The sequence below is a fragment of the Danio rerio genome, chromosome 9 (genome assembly GCF_052040795.2).
Source record: "Danio rerio strain M-AB ecotype USA chromosome 9, GRCz13ab, whole genome shotgun sequence".
NCBI lineage: Eukaryota > Metazoa > Chordata > Actinopteri > Cypriniformes > Danionidae > Danio > Danio rerio.
This window is the reverse complement of record NC_141029.1, coordinates 42208215-42228365: the sequence shown is the minus strand read 5'-3', so window position 1 is coordinate 42228365 and position 20151 is coordinate 42208215. Positions and strand designations below refer to the sequence as shown.

The 20151-nt window shown below is 34.4% G+C and overlaps 1 protein-coding gene and 1 long non-coding RNA gene across 7 annotated transcripts in view; one reads left to right on the top strand and one right to left on the bottom strand.

Annotated features, from left to right (window-relative positions):
- Window positions 1-13363: 13363 nt before the first annotated feature.
- LOC141376183 (uncharacterized) lies at window positions 13364-19034 on the bottom strand. The gene is made up of 4 exons (XR_015499777.1): window positions 18862-19034; window positions 15385-15539; window positions 15047-15291; window positions 13364-14722 (listed from the first exon to the last, which is right to left on the bottom strand). It is a non-coding gene; the product is annotated as an uncharacterized LOC141376183 (long non-coding RNA).
- ikzf2 (IKAROS family zinc finger 2) overlaps window positions 18625-20151 on the top strand; it is a 397036-nt gene continuing 395509 nt past the window's right edge. For all 6 annotated transcript variants that reach the window (XR_015498702.1, XM_087265822.1, XM_087265826.1 and 3 more), the window contains exon 1: window positions 18625-18794. The gene's annotated coding sequence lies outside the window, so the exon portion shown is untranslated. The remainder of the gene's footprint in view (window positions 18795-20151) is intronic.

Sequence of the window (20151 nt, the reverse complement as noted above, 5' to 3'; positions counted from 1 at the left end):
GGTGTGTTTAATAAGGGTTGGAACTAAACTGTGCAGAGCTGCGGCCCTCCAGGAATTGAGTTTGACACCTGTGTCTTAGAGACTTAGAGGTTTCTAGATAATTAAAGAAAGGAACCCAGGTCCGATAAAATAGAAAAGGTTTGTTCTTCATAGCTGTGGAGAAAGCCTCAAGCGGAGTTATGTTGCAGACTGCAAGCAGCCATTGATTTAAACTGGAGGGTTCTTCATTAATCTACTTTACAAGGATACATTTCCCACCAAAGTGAACAAAATATGTATCATTGAGACCCAGAGACAAGTCCTTGCTCTGAATCGAAGCAAACATTTTAAGATGAAGTTGAGCCTCAGCCTAATCAAGTCCCAAAACTGCTGTATACAGTAAGAGGGCAACTCCACATGCAATGATAGAAAGATCCAATGTCTGATATACATTTGACACACAGCACAGACAAACTCATCATTAGCAGTACAATATTTCTGATGCAGTTGTTATTTTTGTAAATTACTCTTTTCCTTGATTGATACTTTATGCATGCACCATTCAGAAGGCTTTTAAATGACTTTTGAAATGCAAAATAAAAAAGGAATAAAAAACAAGTTTACCCATTCACAGAGGCAATAAATAAAGCCTTTACAAACAGCCGGGCAGAATTTAACTGCGTCTGGTTCAGTGCTCACAGAATCCCTGAGGAGAATGCGAAAAAAGGCCAGTGAAATACTATAATGACTTGTTTGTCCTATTAGTCAAGGCCATTCACTGGGGCTAAAAAAAAAAAAAAAAAGAATTCATGCCTATGAATTTTTGTGAGGTTTTAGGTCTGATCCCTGAAGCCAGAAAGATTGACAATATGTATTTGCGCATAGAAGAAGCCCAAATACCCTTTGGCGCTCTAGAATTTCATGCAAGCGAGTGGCATTGACTATATACTGTAATATAAAAGACATCTGCCCTTTAATGGTCAGCGGTGAAAGTTTTCAAAGAGTGCCACAACAGAAGTTAAATAATGGATCGGCAAACTTTATCCATAGGGATTTTGTGTCTGGTCAATTTACAGCTCAATAGTTACAAAGTCAGAACTGATTCTTGAAAGTGACAGGCTTGAAAGATGAACCGTTCACAGGCATGAGAACAAAGGACAAAGAATATAAACAAGAACAGAGATCTTTCCAAAGGCCACAGAAGTCAACACTCAGCCAGGACTGCTGCTCTTTCTGACTTCCGCAAGTCCTCAGGCCAGTCTCAAAATTATTTATTTTTTTAGTTTTTTTAACTTTATTTCAAAATATTTTTTTAAATTTTAAACTGCCATGATCATGCGGAGAACTGTTTGCTGAGGCTGTAGCATGAATAATGTTCAGTTTATAGCACAGAACGACAGTGAAACATCAGCACATCACCAGGGGACTCACCAATAATTTTGTTTTGTCTGTATGTTGTTGTTGTTTTTTTGTTTTTTTAACTCTCAAAGTGACAGTAGAACATACCTGTCAACACTGGGATTTGAAAATAAGGGATATCGCCACCCCTATTTCCCCCTAAAAGAGAAAAAAAATCCCCAAATTACTAAATATGTTCATCTGTAGCTGTTTCGTTGTAAATAAACAGTTGAAATGGTCAATATTTTTTTTTTAGAATTATTATTATCTACAAAGAATAAAATAAATAGTATACATTATAAAAGCTGCAAATAAATTAGAAAACAGTTTAGCCTATTCAAATTAATAGCTATTATAAAGAAATTTAATCAAGTTATCAAATCTCATTAACCTTTTCTTCACTGTATGACTTAAACAATCTGATTAAAGAGCAGCGACTGAATGTCTCATTTACATTTTTCGTTTGATTACATAAGACAACATTTGATTGCGTCCTCAACTGTTTATGCTCATTTAAGACAAAATTTGTTGTGTTTAAAAGAAAAGCCACCAAAATCGACATGTTTTGATGTTGTTATTACTGTATGTGTATATGTCTGTTCAAACACGCACCCAAAACCCTGAGTTTGCACATTCCCTCAGCTTTAAATCACAAATCGGTTCGGTAAACAGCCTTTAATCATTAGAGTGAAGCGCGTCTGACAGTAACACATCAATACATGAACTGACTGTTTTGAGGATTGCCACGGATTTGCATTTTATGTATCACCAAGGATCCCGGTTTCAGCTAAATATTCCCTTTTCTACTCATGAAAATCTTGGATGGCTTGAAAGTGAGTAAATTAACAGCAAATTGTAATTTTTATGTTAACTATTCCTTCAAATTCAGTCAACAATTGGTCAAAACAAAAGTTTTTAGGGTCATGTCATTGAATTAAGCTTTGACTTTTCATTCACTCATTTTCTTTTGGCTTAGTCCCTTCATTCATCAAGGGTCGCCACAACAAAATGAACTGCTAATTTAGCCACACGGCAGATGCCCTTCCGGCTGCAACCCAGAACTGGGAAATACCCATACACTCTCATATTTAGACACACACTCATACACTAAGGCCAATTTAGTTTATTTAATTCACCTGTACCGCATGTCTTTGGACTTTGGGGGAAACCAGAGCACCTGGAGGACACCCACGCCAACACGAAGAGAACATGCAAACTCCACACAGAAATGCCAACTGGTTTAAACTAAACGTAGGTAGCAAATGCGATGAAAAGTGCATTTTTATTTTGAATTTGAGTAGAATTACAGTATAAAATGGCATGGATGGGAGTAAACTTGTAAAATCACTGTTCATAGTTAGAAATTTGATTTAATTATTATTAATAAAAATTCATTTTAATGTAACAGTGTGATATATTTATTTGAATTTTACATTTCATAATTTAATGCACTAGAATGTATTAAACTTTGTTTTGAGATATACTGTACTGTGTGTTGCAAGTTCGTAGATTAGCTTTTGACATCGGTGGGGACATACATCCCTAGAGCGCATGCTTTGAACAGCACAAATTCTATTTTGCTCTTTTAAAAACACAAAGTACTTAATGATATAAAATAAACACTAAATAATACAAAAAAACAAAACAAAACAAAAAGTCCCATGCTGCAAAAATCCATTCACGTGATTTTACTGCAGTCGGGCTTTGAGGAGGTATGAATGTAGAGAAATTTAGAGAGGTGTGTGACGCAATTTACTGTTTTATCCCGATTATTGTTTTTTATAACCATGGAGGCCAAAATCGAAACCGAATTTCAATTAATTGCACAATTGATTAATTGTATTATGGTGAACTCATAGTGAACTTGACTTAACTAATGTTACTAATGGCCTGTTTCCACTGAGTGGTACATAAAGTTCAGTTCGGTATGCTTTTATGGCCGTTTCCACTGTCAAAAGGTACCAAAATGCAAACCTTACTATACCACTTTTTGAGTACCCTTTGCAAAGAGAACCTAGCACGACAAAAGTGTACCAAAAGGCGGAGCTAGTGAAGCTAGTGAAGCTAGTGAAGTTGAACACTAGTGAAGTATCTCTGTAAACCAATAGAGCGTACAAAAGCAGGAGAATGAAAACAAAGAAACCGCCATGTATTAATTTAACAACCGAGACATTACACTGTAATATTATATACATCTAATAACGAGCCATGGTTGACGTGAGCTTAAAAAAACCTTGTCATTGTTTTGATGAACAGCCACAAAGCCAAGAAGAACAAAATCCGTTGTGTCCTGTTTTTGTTTTACGAGGCCGCACTAAAACTGTGAGAGGTTTCACTTTCTCTAGAGAGCTTGTGTGCACATCTATATTTGAAAAAACAAACTTGAGCTGATGATGACGTGCGCATGATTAAAATAGTGCTTCAGACGTCCGATCCTTTCAGAAACGGATAAATGCAAGAGTGAAGTGCAAAAAACAAAGAAGCCAAAAAAAAGTCTTAAATGATTCTTTACAGCATAGCGTATTTCAAACGGTCCTTGATCTGCATTTATAATCAAATTATCTTTATAGAGAGGTTAATAATAAACATTTATACACAAGTATTCATGTGTATAAAGCATCTGTTTTGTGAGAAGTGCTTCTCATATTTGTGAACGACCCGTACAGCTTTACTTTGAGGTAGACTCGCTCGAGCGAGAATGACATCGACTGAAACTTTCTGCTGTACACCACACCCAGCGTTGGTATCCTTTTGGCAGTGGAAACACAAGCCTGATAAAGGTGACCCATACCAACCCATACATTTACCGCACTGTATCACACAGTGGAAACGGGCCATAAGGGTTGACGAAGTATTATTTTATTATGAAGTTGATTAAATTATTGGTTGGGACATTTCAGTAACTGGTGGATATTGTTAGGGACATGCGGTCCCCTCTGTCCATGCCAATTCTACATCCTTTCATGTTATAGTCAAAATGTTAAATAATTAATCAAAATTGATGTTTTGTGCTTATGTAAGTATTTGAATTCTTCTCACCATCATTCCACATGCCGAATTCAGTTTATATTTTGTTATTTTTGAGATGCACTCATAATGTTATAAAAACTATACGGTCAGCAATGCAAACCGTTTTGACCGCGACAGCTTTTACTCTAATAACTAATAGAAATCGTAGTGTCACAGAGCTGAAACTGTTCCCAATGCTGAAACAATTTCACTTTGTGATGTCTAAAGCTGTCAACAACATACTGTGGAGCTGTCTAGAGGCAAACAGTGCAAACACTACTTGTTTTTATTGATGCTATGTGTTGTTTTTGCCCAAGACATTTTATGCCAAGAGTGCAGTGAGATTACCCAGCATGATAAATTAATGAGCTTGTTCTGTTGCAGTAATTGTCTGACAACCTTGTCTTTTGTCTTTGCGTGACTAGATGAACCTAAAAAAAGAAAGAAAAACAAACTTTATTCCTGTCTTGTTTTCCAGTACAAACTTTTAATCATAGATAAACCAAGACATATTCACCTGAATTGAAATGTTGCTGCTTCCCAATTCACATACTATCTGAATATGCTGCATTACATGAATATGCTGTTGTTACGGTCCCTAACTTAAATATGACTCGTGACCCAAAGACAACGTAACTAAATAAACAACGGCCAAAGTGCTCCAGCTAAATTATTTATTAACATAAAATAACCAGCAAAACAATCCAAATTGACAAGAGATAGGGAGCCCAACAACATAATAGAGAACAACCAAATAAACCTAAGGCAGGTTAGAGCTCCCCACTCCAAACAAATATCAAAAGGAAAGCATAAAGGAGAACACAACAATAAAGCCGTCAAAATAAAGCTGTGGTGGCGTGGAGGAATGAGGGGCCGGTAGAAGTTCGCTTAAAGGCCTGACGCCACCAGATCAACCAATAGAAAACTTAAAAGGGAAAAAGACAAACAAGATTAATTGGAAGTAATTATTAAGGGCAGGAGTGAACGCCACACGCAACAGCTGTACTATCTATACTAAATAGTATTCAAAAATAGAATTAGCCTGTCCCAAATCATAGTATGTTAAATTAGTTTTAACCTACACAAATATCACCCACAATACATTGGCCATTAGGGATGGACTTGATTTGAAACTACAAACCGAGGTAAAAAGTGTTAATAAACTACAAAGTTGGATGTGTAAGATCAGCAGTTAAGCAGAGATCATGAATTACTTATCTAATGAAAAATTGATGAAATATTGAAAAGATGTTTATTTTATGTTTTCTGTGTCATATTTTATCTGCGACAACAATGTGAACTTTTATATAGACACAATTGGTCATTATTGACCAAATATTGACCAAGTGTTTAATGAATGCAAACACCTGAGGAGATTTCTCTACAGGAAAAGGCCTGCAATAGGCTGATTAACGTGCTGCTGCATCGGAAATATGGCAGGAACTGAAATATGGATGATTTGACGAGATGATTGACAGGTCACATAACTAACCAACAGTGTTTTTTTTTTTAATCAAGAAGTAGTGTATGTCCAACCCAATCTCATGAGGAGATGTATTTTGCATGTTGCCATAAAAAAAGGCTAATTCATACAATCTCTTTCTGTAAAAAAAAGTACAAATTTGAAAAGGAGTGTGGGTAACACTTTACTTTGATGGTCCATTTGAGGATTAGTAGACTGTCTGCATAATATATGTTGATACTGTTGCATCAACAGACATTTAACTGACTATAAGAAACTTTCTTGTTTCTGTCTTTTGACATTTAATATTTGCCACAGGTTTCAGGGACTTGTATGTATGGTTTTCAAGGACTCTCCATGCGCACATTGTATTTATACTGTAAAAACTCTTTATTATATGGCCTTATCCCATCCCTATACCCATAAACCCAGCCCTCACAGCAAACTGGTGGCAAATTTTGAATGTCAAAAGACCCCTTAAGGTAAGATTTCAAGCATTTTGAATTACAAGGACACAAGACATGTCCTTAATAGAGTACAAACTAGTGTTGTCACCATTTCCTCCATTTCCTGCTTTTTAAGTGCTGTTGAGTACGTTCTAGCAGCGCTGATTTGCCATTGTGTTCACACGCTTAACAGAAATGACTGTGATTGGCCTTGAAGGTCATCAGTTTACCTAACTCACCGCTGTTTACTGAGTATAAAAACAGATACAGAGAGATTGGAGTGTTTTAAAGCTGCGATTCATCAGCGGATTGCTCATATGTCAGCTTATAAGCAAACAAACCAGCTGATCGACATGACTTTAAAATACTCCAGTATCCTCATATCTGTGGTTACACTCAGTAAACAGCAGTGAGTTTGGTGAGCTGATGACCTTCACCACCAATCACAGTCATTTCTGTCCAGCATGTAAACATTATAGCAAACCAGAGCTGTTTAAGAAGGTGCCAAACAGCGCTCAAATGTTAGCAGGAAATTGACGTTTTAAAAATGTCAGTATCGATTGGTACTAAATTCCAGTATCGTGACAACACTTGTACAACCTAGGTGCACATATATGTAGTCTTCATTTGTTTTATGGAGTACAGATCTAACAAATCATTTAATGACTTTTTTTGTAGTGTTACTTCTCTAAAACCCATTTCTCAAAATCTTTTTGCACATCAGTGGCCAGTGCGAGATATTTGAGATTCTACGAGCATCATTTGTCTCCGTGGCAGATTCCTGCCTCTCATGTCAAATCTAATAGAAAAACCCATTCACACTCTCCACCAAAACCTCACAAAGAAAACATTACAGACATGATACAGACATGAGTAGTAACGACTTCTAAAACCACAGGATCAAACAGCTAGAAGCCTTGTGGTTATCGGTCAAAGAACCACACAGAGTTCATCACTTTCAATAAATCATCATGACAGCTAATCTATTACAGATCCAATTCATGCAATTTATATCGATTAATGAAACAAGATTAGATGTCTCAATTCAGCTTATTTGGAAGGAATTGGTATCAGCTGAACATTGCAATAAAAATGCATCGAATTAACATTATTGCCATATAGACACATACAGTTGAAGTCAGAATTATTAGCCCCCTTTTGATTTTGTTTTTCTCATTTAAATATTACCAAAATGATTTTTAACAGGGCAAGGAATTTTTCACAGTATGTCTGATAATATTTTTTCTTCTGGAGAAAGTCTTATTTGTTTTATTTTGGCTAGAATTAAAGCAGTTATTAATTTTTTAAAACCCATTTTTGGGACAATATTATTAGCCCCTTTAAGCTATTTTTTTTCCGACAATCTACAGAACAAACCATTGTTATACAATAACTTGCCTAATTACCCTAACCTGCCTAGTTTACCTTATTACCCTAGTGAAGCCTTTAAATGTCACTTTAAGCTGTATAGAAGTGTCTTGAAAACATCTAGTAAAATATTATTTACTGTCATCATGATAAAGATAAAATAAATCAGTTTTTAGAAATGAGTTAATAAAACTATAATGATTCGAAATGCGCTGAAACAATCTTCCCTCCATTAAACAGAAAATGGGAAAAAAATAAACAGGGGCGCTAATAATTCAGGGGGGCTAATAATTCTGACTTCAACTGTATATAATGCTCAGTTGATACCTATTCCTTTCAAAGAACCATTTAATCTTAGTACTCTTTTTATATTTATATACTGTATAATCCAACAGTCACTTTTATCAAATGAAATGATGAGTGCAGTTAACTCAAAATTTACTGAAAATTAATTCTACTCCTTTGAAAAGAGTTTTGAACTCAGTGTTGAATGTAATGAGTAGGGTCAGACAAAATCTGTAGACATTTTTTGCTATTTCTGAGGAGAATTTTGTAAAAAATCAATGGATTTATGCGGAAAAACTTTGGGAGTATTGTAACTAAAAACTTAATATACGAAATTAAATATAATCGCCTTCTAACTTTTATTTAATGTTTAATATAATGCAAATCCGTCTAGATCCACTTTATTTGGTAAATAAAGGCAGTCTATCATATAACATATTTAATAAAAGACAGAAAATATTATTTTAAAAACTGTATTGTAAATAAATCAAATGAACATTTTATATTAGTCCATATTATTACTGAAATTAATTTAAAAAAACTGAACGAATATCAATTTACACACATTTACACAAGTAAATAAATAGATTCAGTGATAAGCTGAAAATCTGCGCATGCAGATTCCGTGTGGGCTTAGTAATGAGTTAATTAAATACCTAATTACTTCAACTTAAATGGTAGTCAGATTCCAATAGTCATAAAAGTTAGTTTTTTTAAGTCAAATGGTTTGTAGTGATTGGTTTCCTCAAACGGTTTGAGCTGCCTTAACTTATTGGGTTTTATAATACTCGGATGGTTTGAGTTCTCTTCATTTATTGGGTTTCATCTTGCTCAAATTGCTTCGTTTACTCAAATGTAATAAGTTCACAGTACTCAATAGGATTAATTTTTTAACTTAAATGGTCTGTTGCAATCGGTTTACTCAAATGGTTTGAGTTACCTTAACTTTTTGGGTTTTACAGTGTATTTATATTAATTTAAAGACAAATTATTCATTATTCATGCAAGTGCAAAATCTCAAATACTCTATACTTTGCAGTGTGTCTTGCCATGGGATGGGAGTTTAGCCATATTAATTGTTCAAAGTTTGTCTTGTAACTGGTGATAGGGTGTAATGAGTATATAATGTTAATTAATAAACAATCTCTATCGGTACATGAGTCGCCAGTTAATAGCGCCTAACAAGCAAAGTGATGGATGAGTTAGAACATGATAGCCAGTTTGTGTCCAGAGCCGGTGGAGGTCAGCCTTTTTGGCTATGTTTATATTATATTATATCATATTATATTATATTATATTATATTATACTATATTATATTATATTATATTATATTATATTATATTATATTATATTATATTATATTATATTATATTATACTATATTATATTATATTATATTATATTATATTATATTATATTATATTATATTATATTATATTATATTATATTATTCATTCATTTATTCATTCATTTTCTTGTCAGCTTAGTCCCTTTATTAAAAAAGTAATCTTCAAATTGACTTTAAGCCAACATCAATGTACAACATCCAATTTAAAATCAACGTCTAATGACGTTACAGCTTGTCATCACTATGACGTCTATTAGAAATTGGATTTTGGTTTCCATACCTGACAAATAAATGCCAGTATTTGACGTCAAAATGGTGTTGTTTAAGATGTTGGCTCAATGTTGGATTTTGGTTACTTTCTAACACAACCTAAAATCTACTTAATAGCCCCTTTCACACATACACACCTTTCCAGAAAATTACCGGCAATTTTACGGAAAGGTGTGTATGTGTGAACAGGCTCTTTTTGAAAATACCGGTAAATTCGTTCTGGCTATTTTCCGGAAAGAGAAGTTGTAACATTACCGGAAATTTGCCGGAATGCTGCGCTGCGTGAACGCAAAAGGAAGATTGCCGGAATAAGCGTGCACGTCTAGAACGTGCTGACGTAAGACTTCTGCTTTAGCCAATCAGTACAGTCAGACGCATTCACGTCCGCGCGGTTTATGAGAATAAAAGCATTTGTATATTTTACCAGACACATTTAGCTAATTAGTCAGATAACGTTTATATGTTCATCTTAATGCCAACTGTGTAATTAATTATGGATAAGATGCTTATGATAAGCTGTTGTTTGTTTACCTTTAAGCTTTGCGTGTGCCTATAAACAGTCTATGAGCGCCAGCACACACACATATATGTACATCTCGACATGCGAAAGTGTTTCTCTATATGTTTTCATCGAAATTGTTCACAATACTGATCCATCCACAGAGTTTGTGATGTAGTCAAATGTTTACACTTACAAGCGCAGTCGTTTAGAGGTCATTTCTGGTTAATGATGTCAGAATTACCGTTGTTTTGGAATGGATGTGTGAATGCTCTTTTCCGGAAAAATTCCGTAATGTCCTCGCCTGTGTGAACAGCGCTTTTTTAATTTATCGGTAAAGTCATTCCAGAAATTTTGCATATATTTACCGGTATCACTGTGTGAAAGGGGCTAATGTCACGTCAAAATAATTCTGTCCTTAGACGCTGACTAGATGTTGAATCTTGGTCACCTGTCGTCACAACCTAAATCTAACCTAATATTAAGGTCTTATGATGTTGTGTGCCTGCTGGGCAATAACTAAATGCACTACATAATGTTACGTTTACACACATCCACAAATTACATGTAAATGCATCAGCTTTTCACAGCGTAATAATCACTACCATACGGTGGCAGAGAGAGCTTAACGTGCTGTAGTTTAAGAAAGCACATGCAAATAAAGAAATGTTCTTCATCAATTTGACAGTACACGTGTTGCGAATTGGTCACAACACAAACAACCGAAGAAATGCGCAGCAAATTAGTCACAACAGAAACAACTTAAGAAACACATAGCAAATTGGTCACAACAATTGCACATATGCACATAACAGAAAGGAAATGTCTACATGGGACACAAAACCATGACGGACTCTGCTGTGATATGGATGTGGGTTTTTTTTATGTTGTGTAATCAAGATATTAAAATAAATTTTTATTAAAACAAATGAAAAACACCTTTCAAAGACCTCCAATCACTTCACTGAGCAACAGTCACAATATAATAATACATTTCTTAGCAGAATTCGTCATGGTTTTGTGTCCCCTAGAAACATTTCCGTTGTGTTACGTACATATTTGCAAGTGTTGTGACCAATTTGCTGCACATTTCTTTAGTTGTTTGTGTTGTGACCAATTTGCAACTCGTGTGCTGTCAAATTGATGAAAACCATTTCTTTTTTTGCTGGTGTTTTTTGTAACTGCACGTGCTTTCTTAAATTGCTCGCGTTAAGCTCCCTCGGCCACCGTAATACTCACTACTCTTGAGTACTTTTGAAAGGGCTACTTTTTACTCATCCTTGAGTAATATTTACAACAGATACTTTTACTCTACTTGCACTACATTTTTAGAAAAATGGTACTTTTACTGAAGTATGATTTTTCCGTACTTTTTCTACCAGTGGATTTTACAAATGCACAAAAATACCCAGATGATCTACGGCATTACTAAATATGCTATAAAGTTAATGTGAAATGTTTCATCCAAACAGGAGTGATTTAAAAAAAAAAAATCATTGTTGTTCGAACACACGTGATGATATCAATAAAATTGTAATTGCATTTATGTGATGCACATTTTAGCTCACAGCTGTCCCTAAGTACATTGACTATTTTTTCTTTACTTTTAAGTAATCTAGAATGAAAGAAAATGTTGCAGAAAACATCACCCTAGCTCTTTTTGGGCCAGCTGATTGAACAATGGCTGAGTGAGTCTCATTGGAGTTGGCGAATCGTATTGATTACTCTCGTCCTTGCCTGTTCTCATACCCCACACAGTGACACGACACAGATCCCTGGGGTTCTCTAGTGCTTCCACCACCGGCCCAATGACAGACACACGACACCTTAATCCTTAAATGAGTCACCGCCAATCTGAGAGAGTAATTTGACATAAAAGGAAGTCGAGTAATAGAGTCAGATACGGGAAAGGCAAATATAGCGAGATATGCTTCCACACGCTGTTAGACAGATCTCATTAGTATTTATAGCTCTAAGAATGCAAAATATGATTCTAGCACACTACTGAATATTTATATTAATTTATACTGTATTAATTTGTATACATATATTTATTTTGACACTGGCAAACAATGTCTTATCAAGGTTTACAGAACATTTAGTTGATGTGTTTGAATTAAAATTATCCTATTTTTGTTAAATGCCATCACATTTATTAATAGCAGTTAAAATGTTTACTTAATTGGAAACTACAGTAATTCAATTATGGAATAATTATGCCACCCACATCAGTGAGTAAATGCAACACATGCTTACAGTATATTATGTATATTTACATATAACTACATTTTCTAAATTCACTGTACACTCAGAAAAAGAAAAGGTACTTGGTGGTGCAAATTATGCTTCTTAAGGAACAGTTTTGTACCTTTGTAAAAGTTGTACCTTATATGGTACAAAAAATACCTCATATGATACTGATCCGTACCTTTTATGATACAATTGAAATGAAGATACACAATTGCTCTCATACAAAAGGTATATAATTGTTGGACAACTCTTTTCCTACAATATCTATGAAAATAAATATTACTGAAAAGTGATTTATGAATAATTTCCATATTAAAACATGAAACATCTTTTAAAGCATATGTTTAAAGAAACTCATAAACATTCATTATTAAGTTCGATGATACAAAACAACTGGTGAAATAAAACTATTGTAAACTAAACATTTGGTGAGCATTATCAAATAAATACATTTTCATCATTGATACCCACACCTTTTGGCATTTGCTTTCCACTACGCACATGAGCTGGCAAAAGTCCAGCATATGCAAAGTTTTCATACAGACATTTTAGTATTGTAAAACCAATCAAACATTGTTCATATCTTGTTACCATACTTTTGCATAATTCTATTTCTATTTTAAAATTAGGTCAATTAAATGAACGTTTAAGTGATTACAAAGTTGTTGTGTGAAAATTGGAGGAATTTTTTAAAATATTTTACATGGGAGAATGTATTTCTGCAACATTTTTGTGAAAAGTGTTGTCGAAAAGTGTTTAGTAAAAAATAGATCTTTTGATTTATGTTAAAGTTATTTTTATTCTTTATTGTAAATTGAAAATGTGGATTTACATCAAAAGATCAAATCATTTTTTAAAAATGTATTTGATTTTTTATAATTGCTGAAAATGTTGCAGAAAACATCACCCTTGCTCTTTTTGGGCCAGCTGATTGAACAATGGCTGAGTGAGTCTCATTGGAGTTGGCGAATCGTATTGATTACTCTCGTCCTTGCCTGTTCTCATACCCCACACAGTTGCTGAAAATAAATTGACACATTTTGGATGTACAGTAGCAAAATGCCTTTAAATAGTTCTTGAAGGACTACATTTGACACTGTTAAAGTACAAAGTGTCTTATCACTGTAGTGGTACCTTCATGGATCAGATTTGTACCTTTGATGAAGGTACGGTACAGTATTGTATCTGCAAGTTTTTAAAACTAAAGGTACATTTTGGTTTCTCATGGTACAAATCGTGTCCTTAAAGGTACAAACTGCGATGGTTAAGATTTCATTCTTTCTCTTAAGGTAAAATTCTGTTCCATAAAAAGGTACTGCCACAGGGACAAGGGTTTTGTACCATTTTTTTCTGAGTGTAGGAAATAAAGGTACAAAAATGTCACTAGGGGTTGGTGCCTTTTCAAAAGGTACAGATTTGTACCTGAGAGGTACATATTAGGTAAACTTTTGAACTTTTTGGTACTAATAAAGGCCATTAAAGCCCTCAAAAATTCAAGATTCATTCATTAATTTTCCTTCAGCTTAGTCTCTTTAATCATCAGGGGTCACCACAGCGGAATGAACTATTGCAGCAGGTGTTTTACACAGCAAATGCTAAATGCAAACTCTACACAGAAATGCCAGCTGGGACTCAAACCAGTGACCTTCTTGTTGTGAGGTGACAGTGCTAACCACTGAGCCACTGTGTCACCCTAATTCAAAATTTACTATGTTTAATTTGTGAAATATGCTTAGCCACAACTCTCAATAGCTTGCTGTGAACAAAAGATGAGAGGAAGAGCATAAAACAAAACCTCGCCCCCACTCAATATTTGTCAACATATAGAATATAAGTCAGCATCAACTTCAGAGTCATATAAAATTTTAAGGTACAAAAATAGAGCCCTTTAGGTACAATTTTGAGCAATGTTGCCAGGCAGTTTACAGAGTTGAAATTCAGTTAAGTTCAGTTCAGTGTGGTTTAAATTTCACTGCTGAAAGTCCAAACACTAAAGAGAAAATCCCTATATGCGCAGCTCCACGAGTCCCAAACCAAGCAAGCCAGTGGCGAGGAACAAAACTTTACCAATTTACAAAAGTGAAGGGGCAAAACCCAAGAGAGAAACCAGGCTCAGTTGGGCACGACCATTTCTCATCTGGCCAAACTTCTTGTGCAGAGCTGCAGTCTAGGAAACTGGAGAATGCTGGACGTCCATCATGGAGAAGCTGCAGGTGTGGGTAGGTTACCGGTGGGTGTTCAGGCTGACTCGTAAGTCACTGGAGTCTTTCAGGAATCAGTCTCTTGCTCTCCACTCTTCCAGGATAATGGAGAAATACAGAAGTCCTTGATGGTTGGCAACATCTCTTCACATGTCTTGGATCACATCAATGGTGCTGCAAATTATCTTAAGCCCCCAAGACGAGTATCTCAAGGTGGAAACAGAAAGACAACAAAATTAGCTTATTTATTAGCTTATTTAACCAAGAGATGTTATACATCATTACAAACACAAAGTGCTATAAATGAAAATAGCAGTTATATAAACAATCACTATCAAATAGACACTGGCTTTTTATGTACACATTAATTAGCATTAGTTTAATAATCTTATCAAGTAAAAAAAATCTAAAGACTAAAATAATTTTTTATTAAATACAACATAACTAGCTAATCTATACATTTAGAACTCATAAAAACTAAAGTATTGGGTTTAAATTGAATTGTAACGTTTAGGTTGAGTTTATCCTCACATTTTACCCAAATTTGAGTTGAAATAGAACATCACGATGTGTAGGCACTCTGCAGGCTCATTGCTTTATTCACAACTTTTAATCCATAACAGTCCAGACTGAGTTATCCATCCCACTCATTTTGTCAAACCAATAACTTTTTCCTCTGACTCTCATATCATCTGTCTGTAATGTGGTTTGGCTTAAAATGGGAGAGCCTGCACACTTTCACCTCTGCTCCAAAATAACACTCCAAACCACAGGCTCTGTGAAAGAATATGGCATGGGTGAACAAAAATTAACCACCTTCTGCATCTGTCTCATCTTTTTTTTTTCAATTTCTTTTGGATTCTTCTTACACTCTCTCTTTCAAATCCTGAAATGCCTGCCTTCCATCTCACTCCTGGCCGAGAATCCCTGCTGTGGACTGAGAGAGGAAAGGGATCTTTTTCACAAGTGCTGTCCAGGCTGGCAGTGTAGGACAGATCTGGACTGAGCTCAGATCAGCCTCCTGCTGCTCTCACACACACGCACACACACACACCGAAAAATTGTCATTCTTAATGGTGAGTTCCAATAAAGCAATGCAACATGCGACTGTACACTCTAAAAAATTTTAAGTTATTTATTTAACCCAATGCATGAGTTAAAATATTTATTGCTTTGTTGGGTTATTTTTAACCTTTACTGAATTCTTTATTTAATAACTCAACCAGTTGAGTTAAAAATTTAGCATTTCAGCAGTCAACTGATTTAACTGACACAGAACAGCTGTATTAATATGTGTAATAATGTTGTTTTTGCATTGTAAAGTTTATTTAAGCTTTAGCGCAATGATATTGTTATTTTTTTATATACCTCTGTTATATCCATTTCACCAGCATTCTTAAATTTTTGATGACACAAACGTGCACTTCAGTTGATCTATAAAAAACTCTTTCTCGACCTCCCTAGAAACTTTATATTTAAGATATTCGGCCGGCATATACTCATCTATAGGACCCAGCGGAGACATCCTGGTGTTCCCACCATCCCAGATTTGGTTAAGGTACGTTGCCTTTTCATTAGAAACACTGTCTTTTCACTAGGAAACTATTGTAATAGTATTACTAATAATAGAAGCAATAGTAATACCAGAATGGAAAAAATTGAATAACCCAATGCATTGGATTAAAATAACAAGTAGTTGGGAAGGTGCTATAATAACCTGTAGTTGGGTTATATGTTGGGATATTTTTAACCCAATTATTTTAACAGAGTGGTGCCAGTAAAATGCACTTTTGCCAACTATATTCAATGAAAAGGCGCTAAGCGCTGCCCAAAAAGTTGCTAAAGGCGTTAGATTACATCATATGTCAATTTGCATATTACTGACATTACATTCTGCCGTTTCTGTTTAACAGCCTATGCTTAATAAAGGGGTATTTATATTTGCACTACACTTTATGTATGCATATCAGTTTAACTAAATTTATTGCTGTTTGAATACATGTATATCAGTATAGATGTGTGAATTTGCAGTAATTTCCCAGACATATAATAAACCTGGACAAGTTCTGAAACTGTGACTAAAATATCTGTGATTGTGAACAAGAAAAGGATAAATGGTCAAATCATATTGTTAAAATAAAAGAGAAGCAGATCGGTTTGACTGCACCAGGGAAATACCTCACACTGGCGGCCGACGGCACCACCCACAGCTTGTTAAGAAGAGTAGGAATGGTACAGTATGGACACATGAGAGTCTGTTAAAATCACCGGTAACACAAAAAAGTCGCTATTCACTTTTTTGAAAATTTGTCGCTAAGGGGGTCTGAAAAGTTGCAAAATACTGCTAAGTTTGCAACACTGGTAAAATGGCATAGTTTTTTATGTCATTAAACTCAATTCAACCTAATTCAAAATTTGTTTTGCTTATGTTGTAAGGAAAGTTACTAAACATGACATGGAATACAGCAATTAGTCTCTTTAGTACTCTACATTATTTTGTCCCTACTTGCAGTGCTCAAATTGAGGGATGGCATCCCCCTTATGGAAAAAAAGACAAAATGCATTCCCCTTAGATTAACAACAGTGTGTGTAATGTAAAACTTATCATGCAAATAAAATATTAAAATTATCTACTTATTGTAATTCATGACTAAACAACGATGATTGACCAATCAGAACTCATGTTCAAGCACAATACAGTCCATTGCATCATTTCGCACGATTTTCAAAATGTCTAAGACAGCAGTTCAGACTCGACTTTTTGCGTTCTTTCAAGAGAGAACAGAAGGTACGATATTTAGTTGTTTAAAATTATATATGCATAAATGCGATGACTGCATTTTATAACAGCCTAGGCAGCCTGACGGGTGTAATTTAAGCTGTTCTATATTCACTGTTCAACAGTTAACATGGTTTGTTAAAATTTACTTTATAGACACAAGTGTCACCGTTAATATCGAAGTTACAGCAGATTCTAGGTTCCCTGTTTATAAAATTAACCGTTATTATTAGGCCTATCCCTAAAATCAGATAGCAAATGATGTAATGCATTTTTTGATGTTGTCCAAATGTTGCTGTTTTCTCAAAATTGCTTCCAAACAGCTCAGCCGCTGTTACTTACATCTCCATACTATGTTTTGTTTATGAATAATTATTAAGCTTTGATACGAGACAATAATTCATCCATTCAGGAAGACATTTGTTAATGAATCAGCTGTTGGAACAACTCAAATTGAATCATTCAGTGACAAAGACAGAGACTTGACTCCACCTACTGACGGTTTTGTTTCAAATCTCATGACATTTATTATGTCATGATTTATTTATTATGTATTGTTGTGTCAAGTAGAATTTTGTTGATTTAATCTAATTGTAAGATATTTTTTCCTGATATTAGTTCAGTTTATAAAAAAAAATTTCTTGTAGTTAGGCCACATAAACGTAAACTCAGTGTAAATAAAAAGGTAAATTTATATTTAATCAATCAAACAGTTGCTATCAAATACATTTATTGTCAATTAATTAATTGTCCCTTTTAATTTCCAACTTTTTTTAATGATATGCTTAAAATAGTTAATGGATAGTGGTTATTTAAAAAGGCAACTACAGAAGACCATTCGACCACCATATTCTGCTGCTTTGATTACTATGATTTTTTTAAGGTGAAAACTTTTGTAAAATAAGACCTTAGAACAGTTACTATAATATACAAGTGTGCGTTTAATATGAGAAAGAGTGTTGAATTCTGAACCAATAATATAATATAATATAATATAATATAATATAATATAATATAATATAATATAATATAATATAATATAATATAATATAATATAGCCAGAAACGCTGACCCCTTGGCTCTCTGTGGACACTGAGGCGCTTTGTTTGTTAAGTACTATTAATTGGCGATCTGAACCGTCCGCTAGGCATTGTTTATTAATTAACATATTAGACCCTATCAGTTGCAAGGCAAACACTGACCAATTAATACGGCTAAACTCCCATGGTGAGACACACTTCATATGGTATTTAAGCTTTTACCGTTGCGAACCTGAATACTATTTGTTTTATTGCGTAGATACTAAACATGTTGTGGTCGGTCACGTGTCGCATAAAAGGCAATGGCGCGTGGGTTCAATGGAGACGGAATTGAATGTTGTTTGTGATTAATCCATAGCATTTTGGAGAACTTTGTAAGCAAATGCGGCAAAGGATCACTATACCTGGAATTAACTTTTGTTGTTATGAAGGAAACATGTTGATCCGGACTCTGGAGAAGGTAAGTGCTTTTCGTGCAAAAATAAAATCTACTTTAATCGTTTGTTTGAGCGTAGTTGCGTCAATACCTTAAACGTGCTCCAAGGCCCACTGCTTATTGCTTTAATTGCATATTTGTAGGTTATTTGTTGGTTTTTGCTTTGGTTATGTGTTCATGGAGCTGCAGTAAAAAAGCACTTATTAGGTAAATTGTTCATGTTTATGTATGTATGTACTGTATGTATGTATGTATGTATGTATCTATGCATGCGTGCATGCATGCATGTAACGTAGGCTATCTATGTACGTTATCTATGCAGTAACTATGGGGTAGTTTCCTGAATTATTCTCTTATCAAGTTAAACATTTTAAATCAAAAGTCTAACATTATTATTTCTAAAATACAAAATGACTAGCTAATCCATTCATTTTCTTTAATCTCAGATTCAAGCTTTATCAACAAAGTCAAAATGACATGCAACATTAATTCATGTAAATGTTTTATTAAACAAAATGAACCCTAGGGCAATATTCAAAAAAGATAGACAGGCTAAGTTTATTTATAAAAAAAATACTATGCTTAATGTGTGTGCCATGGTGATGATCAAAATAACACCATGAGTATGAACTAAAGCTTTTGTTTTATGCACTAAACATAAACCTATACTGAAAGGATATAAATGATTCTGATGATTATTAATGAAATAGCAGTCACAAACTAGATTTTGTGTATAGCTACCACAAACAATAGTAAAGTGCTAGGCTATGAGCCATCGTAGTAGTTTAAAAAGAAGTTTCATGTTGGTAATTTATTTAGCTCGTTGTGATGTCCAAGTGTATTTTCCTTAGGTTAGATATTTTTTGTAAAAACGTGTTTGTATGAAGAAAGTGTGCTTGTAAGCCTTTGTTATTTTAATAGAACATGGCTAACTTGATTTCAATTGTCATGCACCGTATTTTACATGTTGTGTGTATATATATGCATGTTTTACAAAAAGCACAGTTTTTGATCATGGTACGTACATTTAAAAAAAAAAAAAACGGAAGTTACCTACGTCGCTTTTGTCCATCACTAGTGAGAAATAAATGTTGCTTCTCTGAGCACAATGTACAGTGGCATGGGCACATGAGATTAATTGGTTAAACTGATAATACAGACCATATTTATACAGCCTAAACGCATATACCCGTATATACCATGCAAAATGCAATTTATGAAGTCAAAGAAAAACATGGAAGGTGTTTGCATCTTGAGCATCACTCTGACTATTGAATTTCTCACCCTGTCCCCCTCACTTCTGAAATTATGACTATGCTGTATACATGTGAATATTAGGTGGTTGAGTCATTAAAGAATTATTGTTGCAAAGTAACTGAGT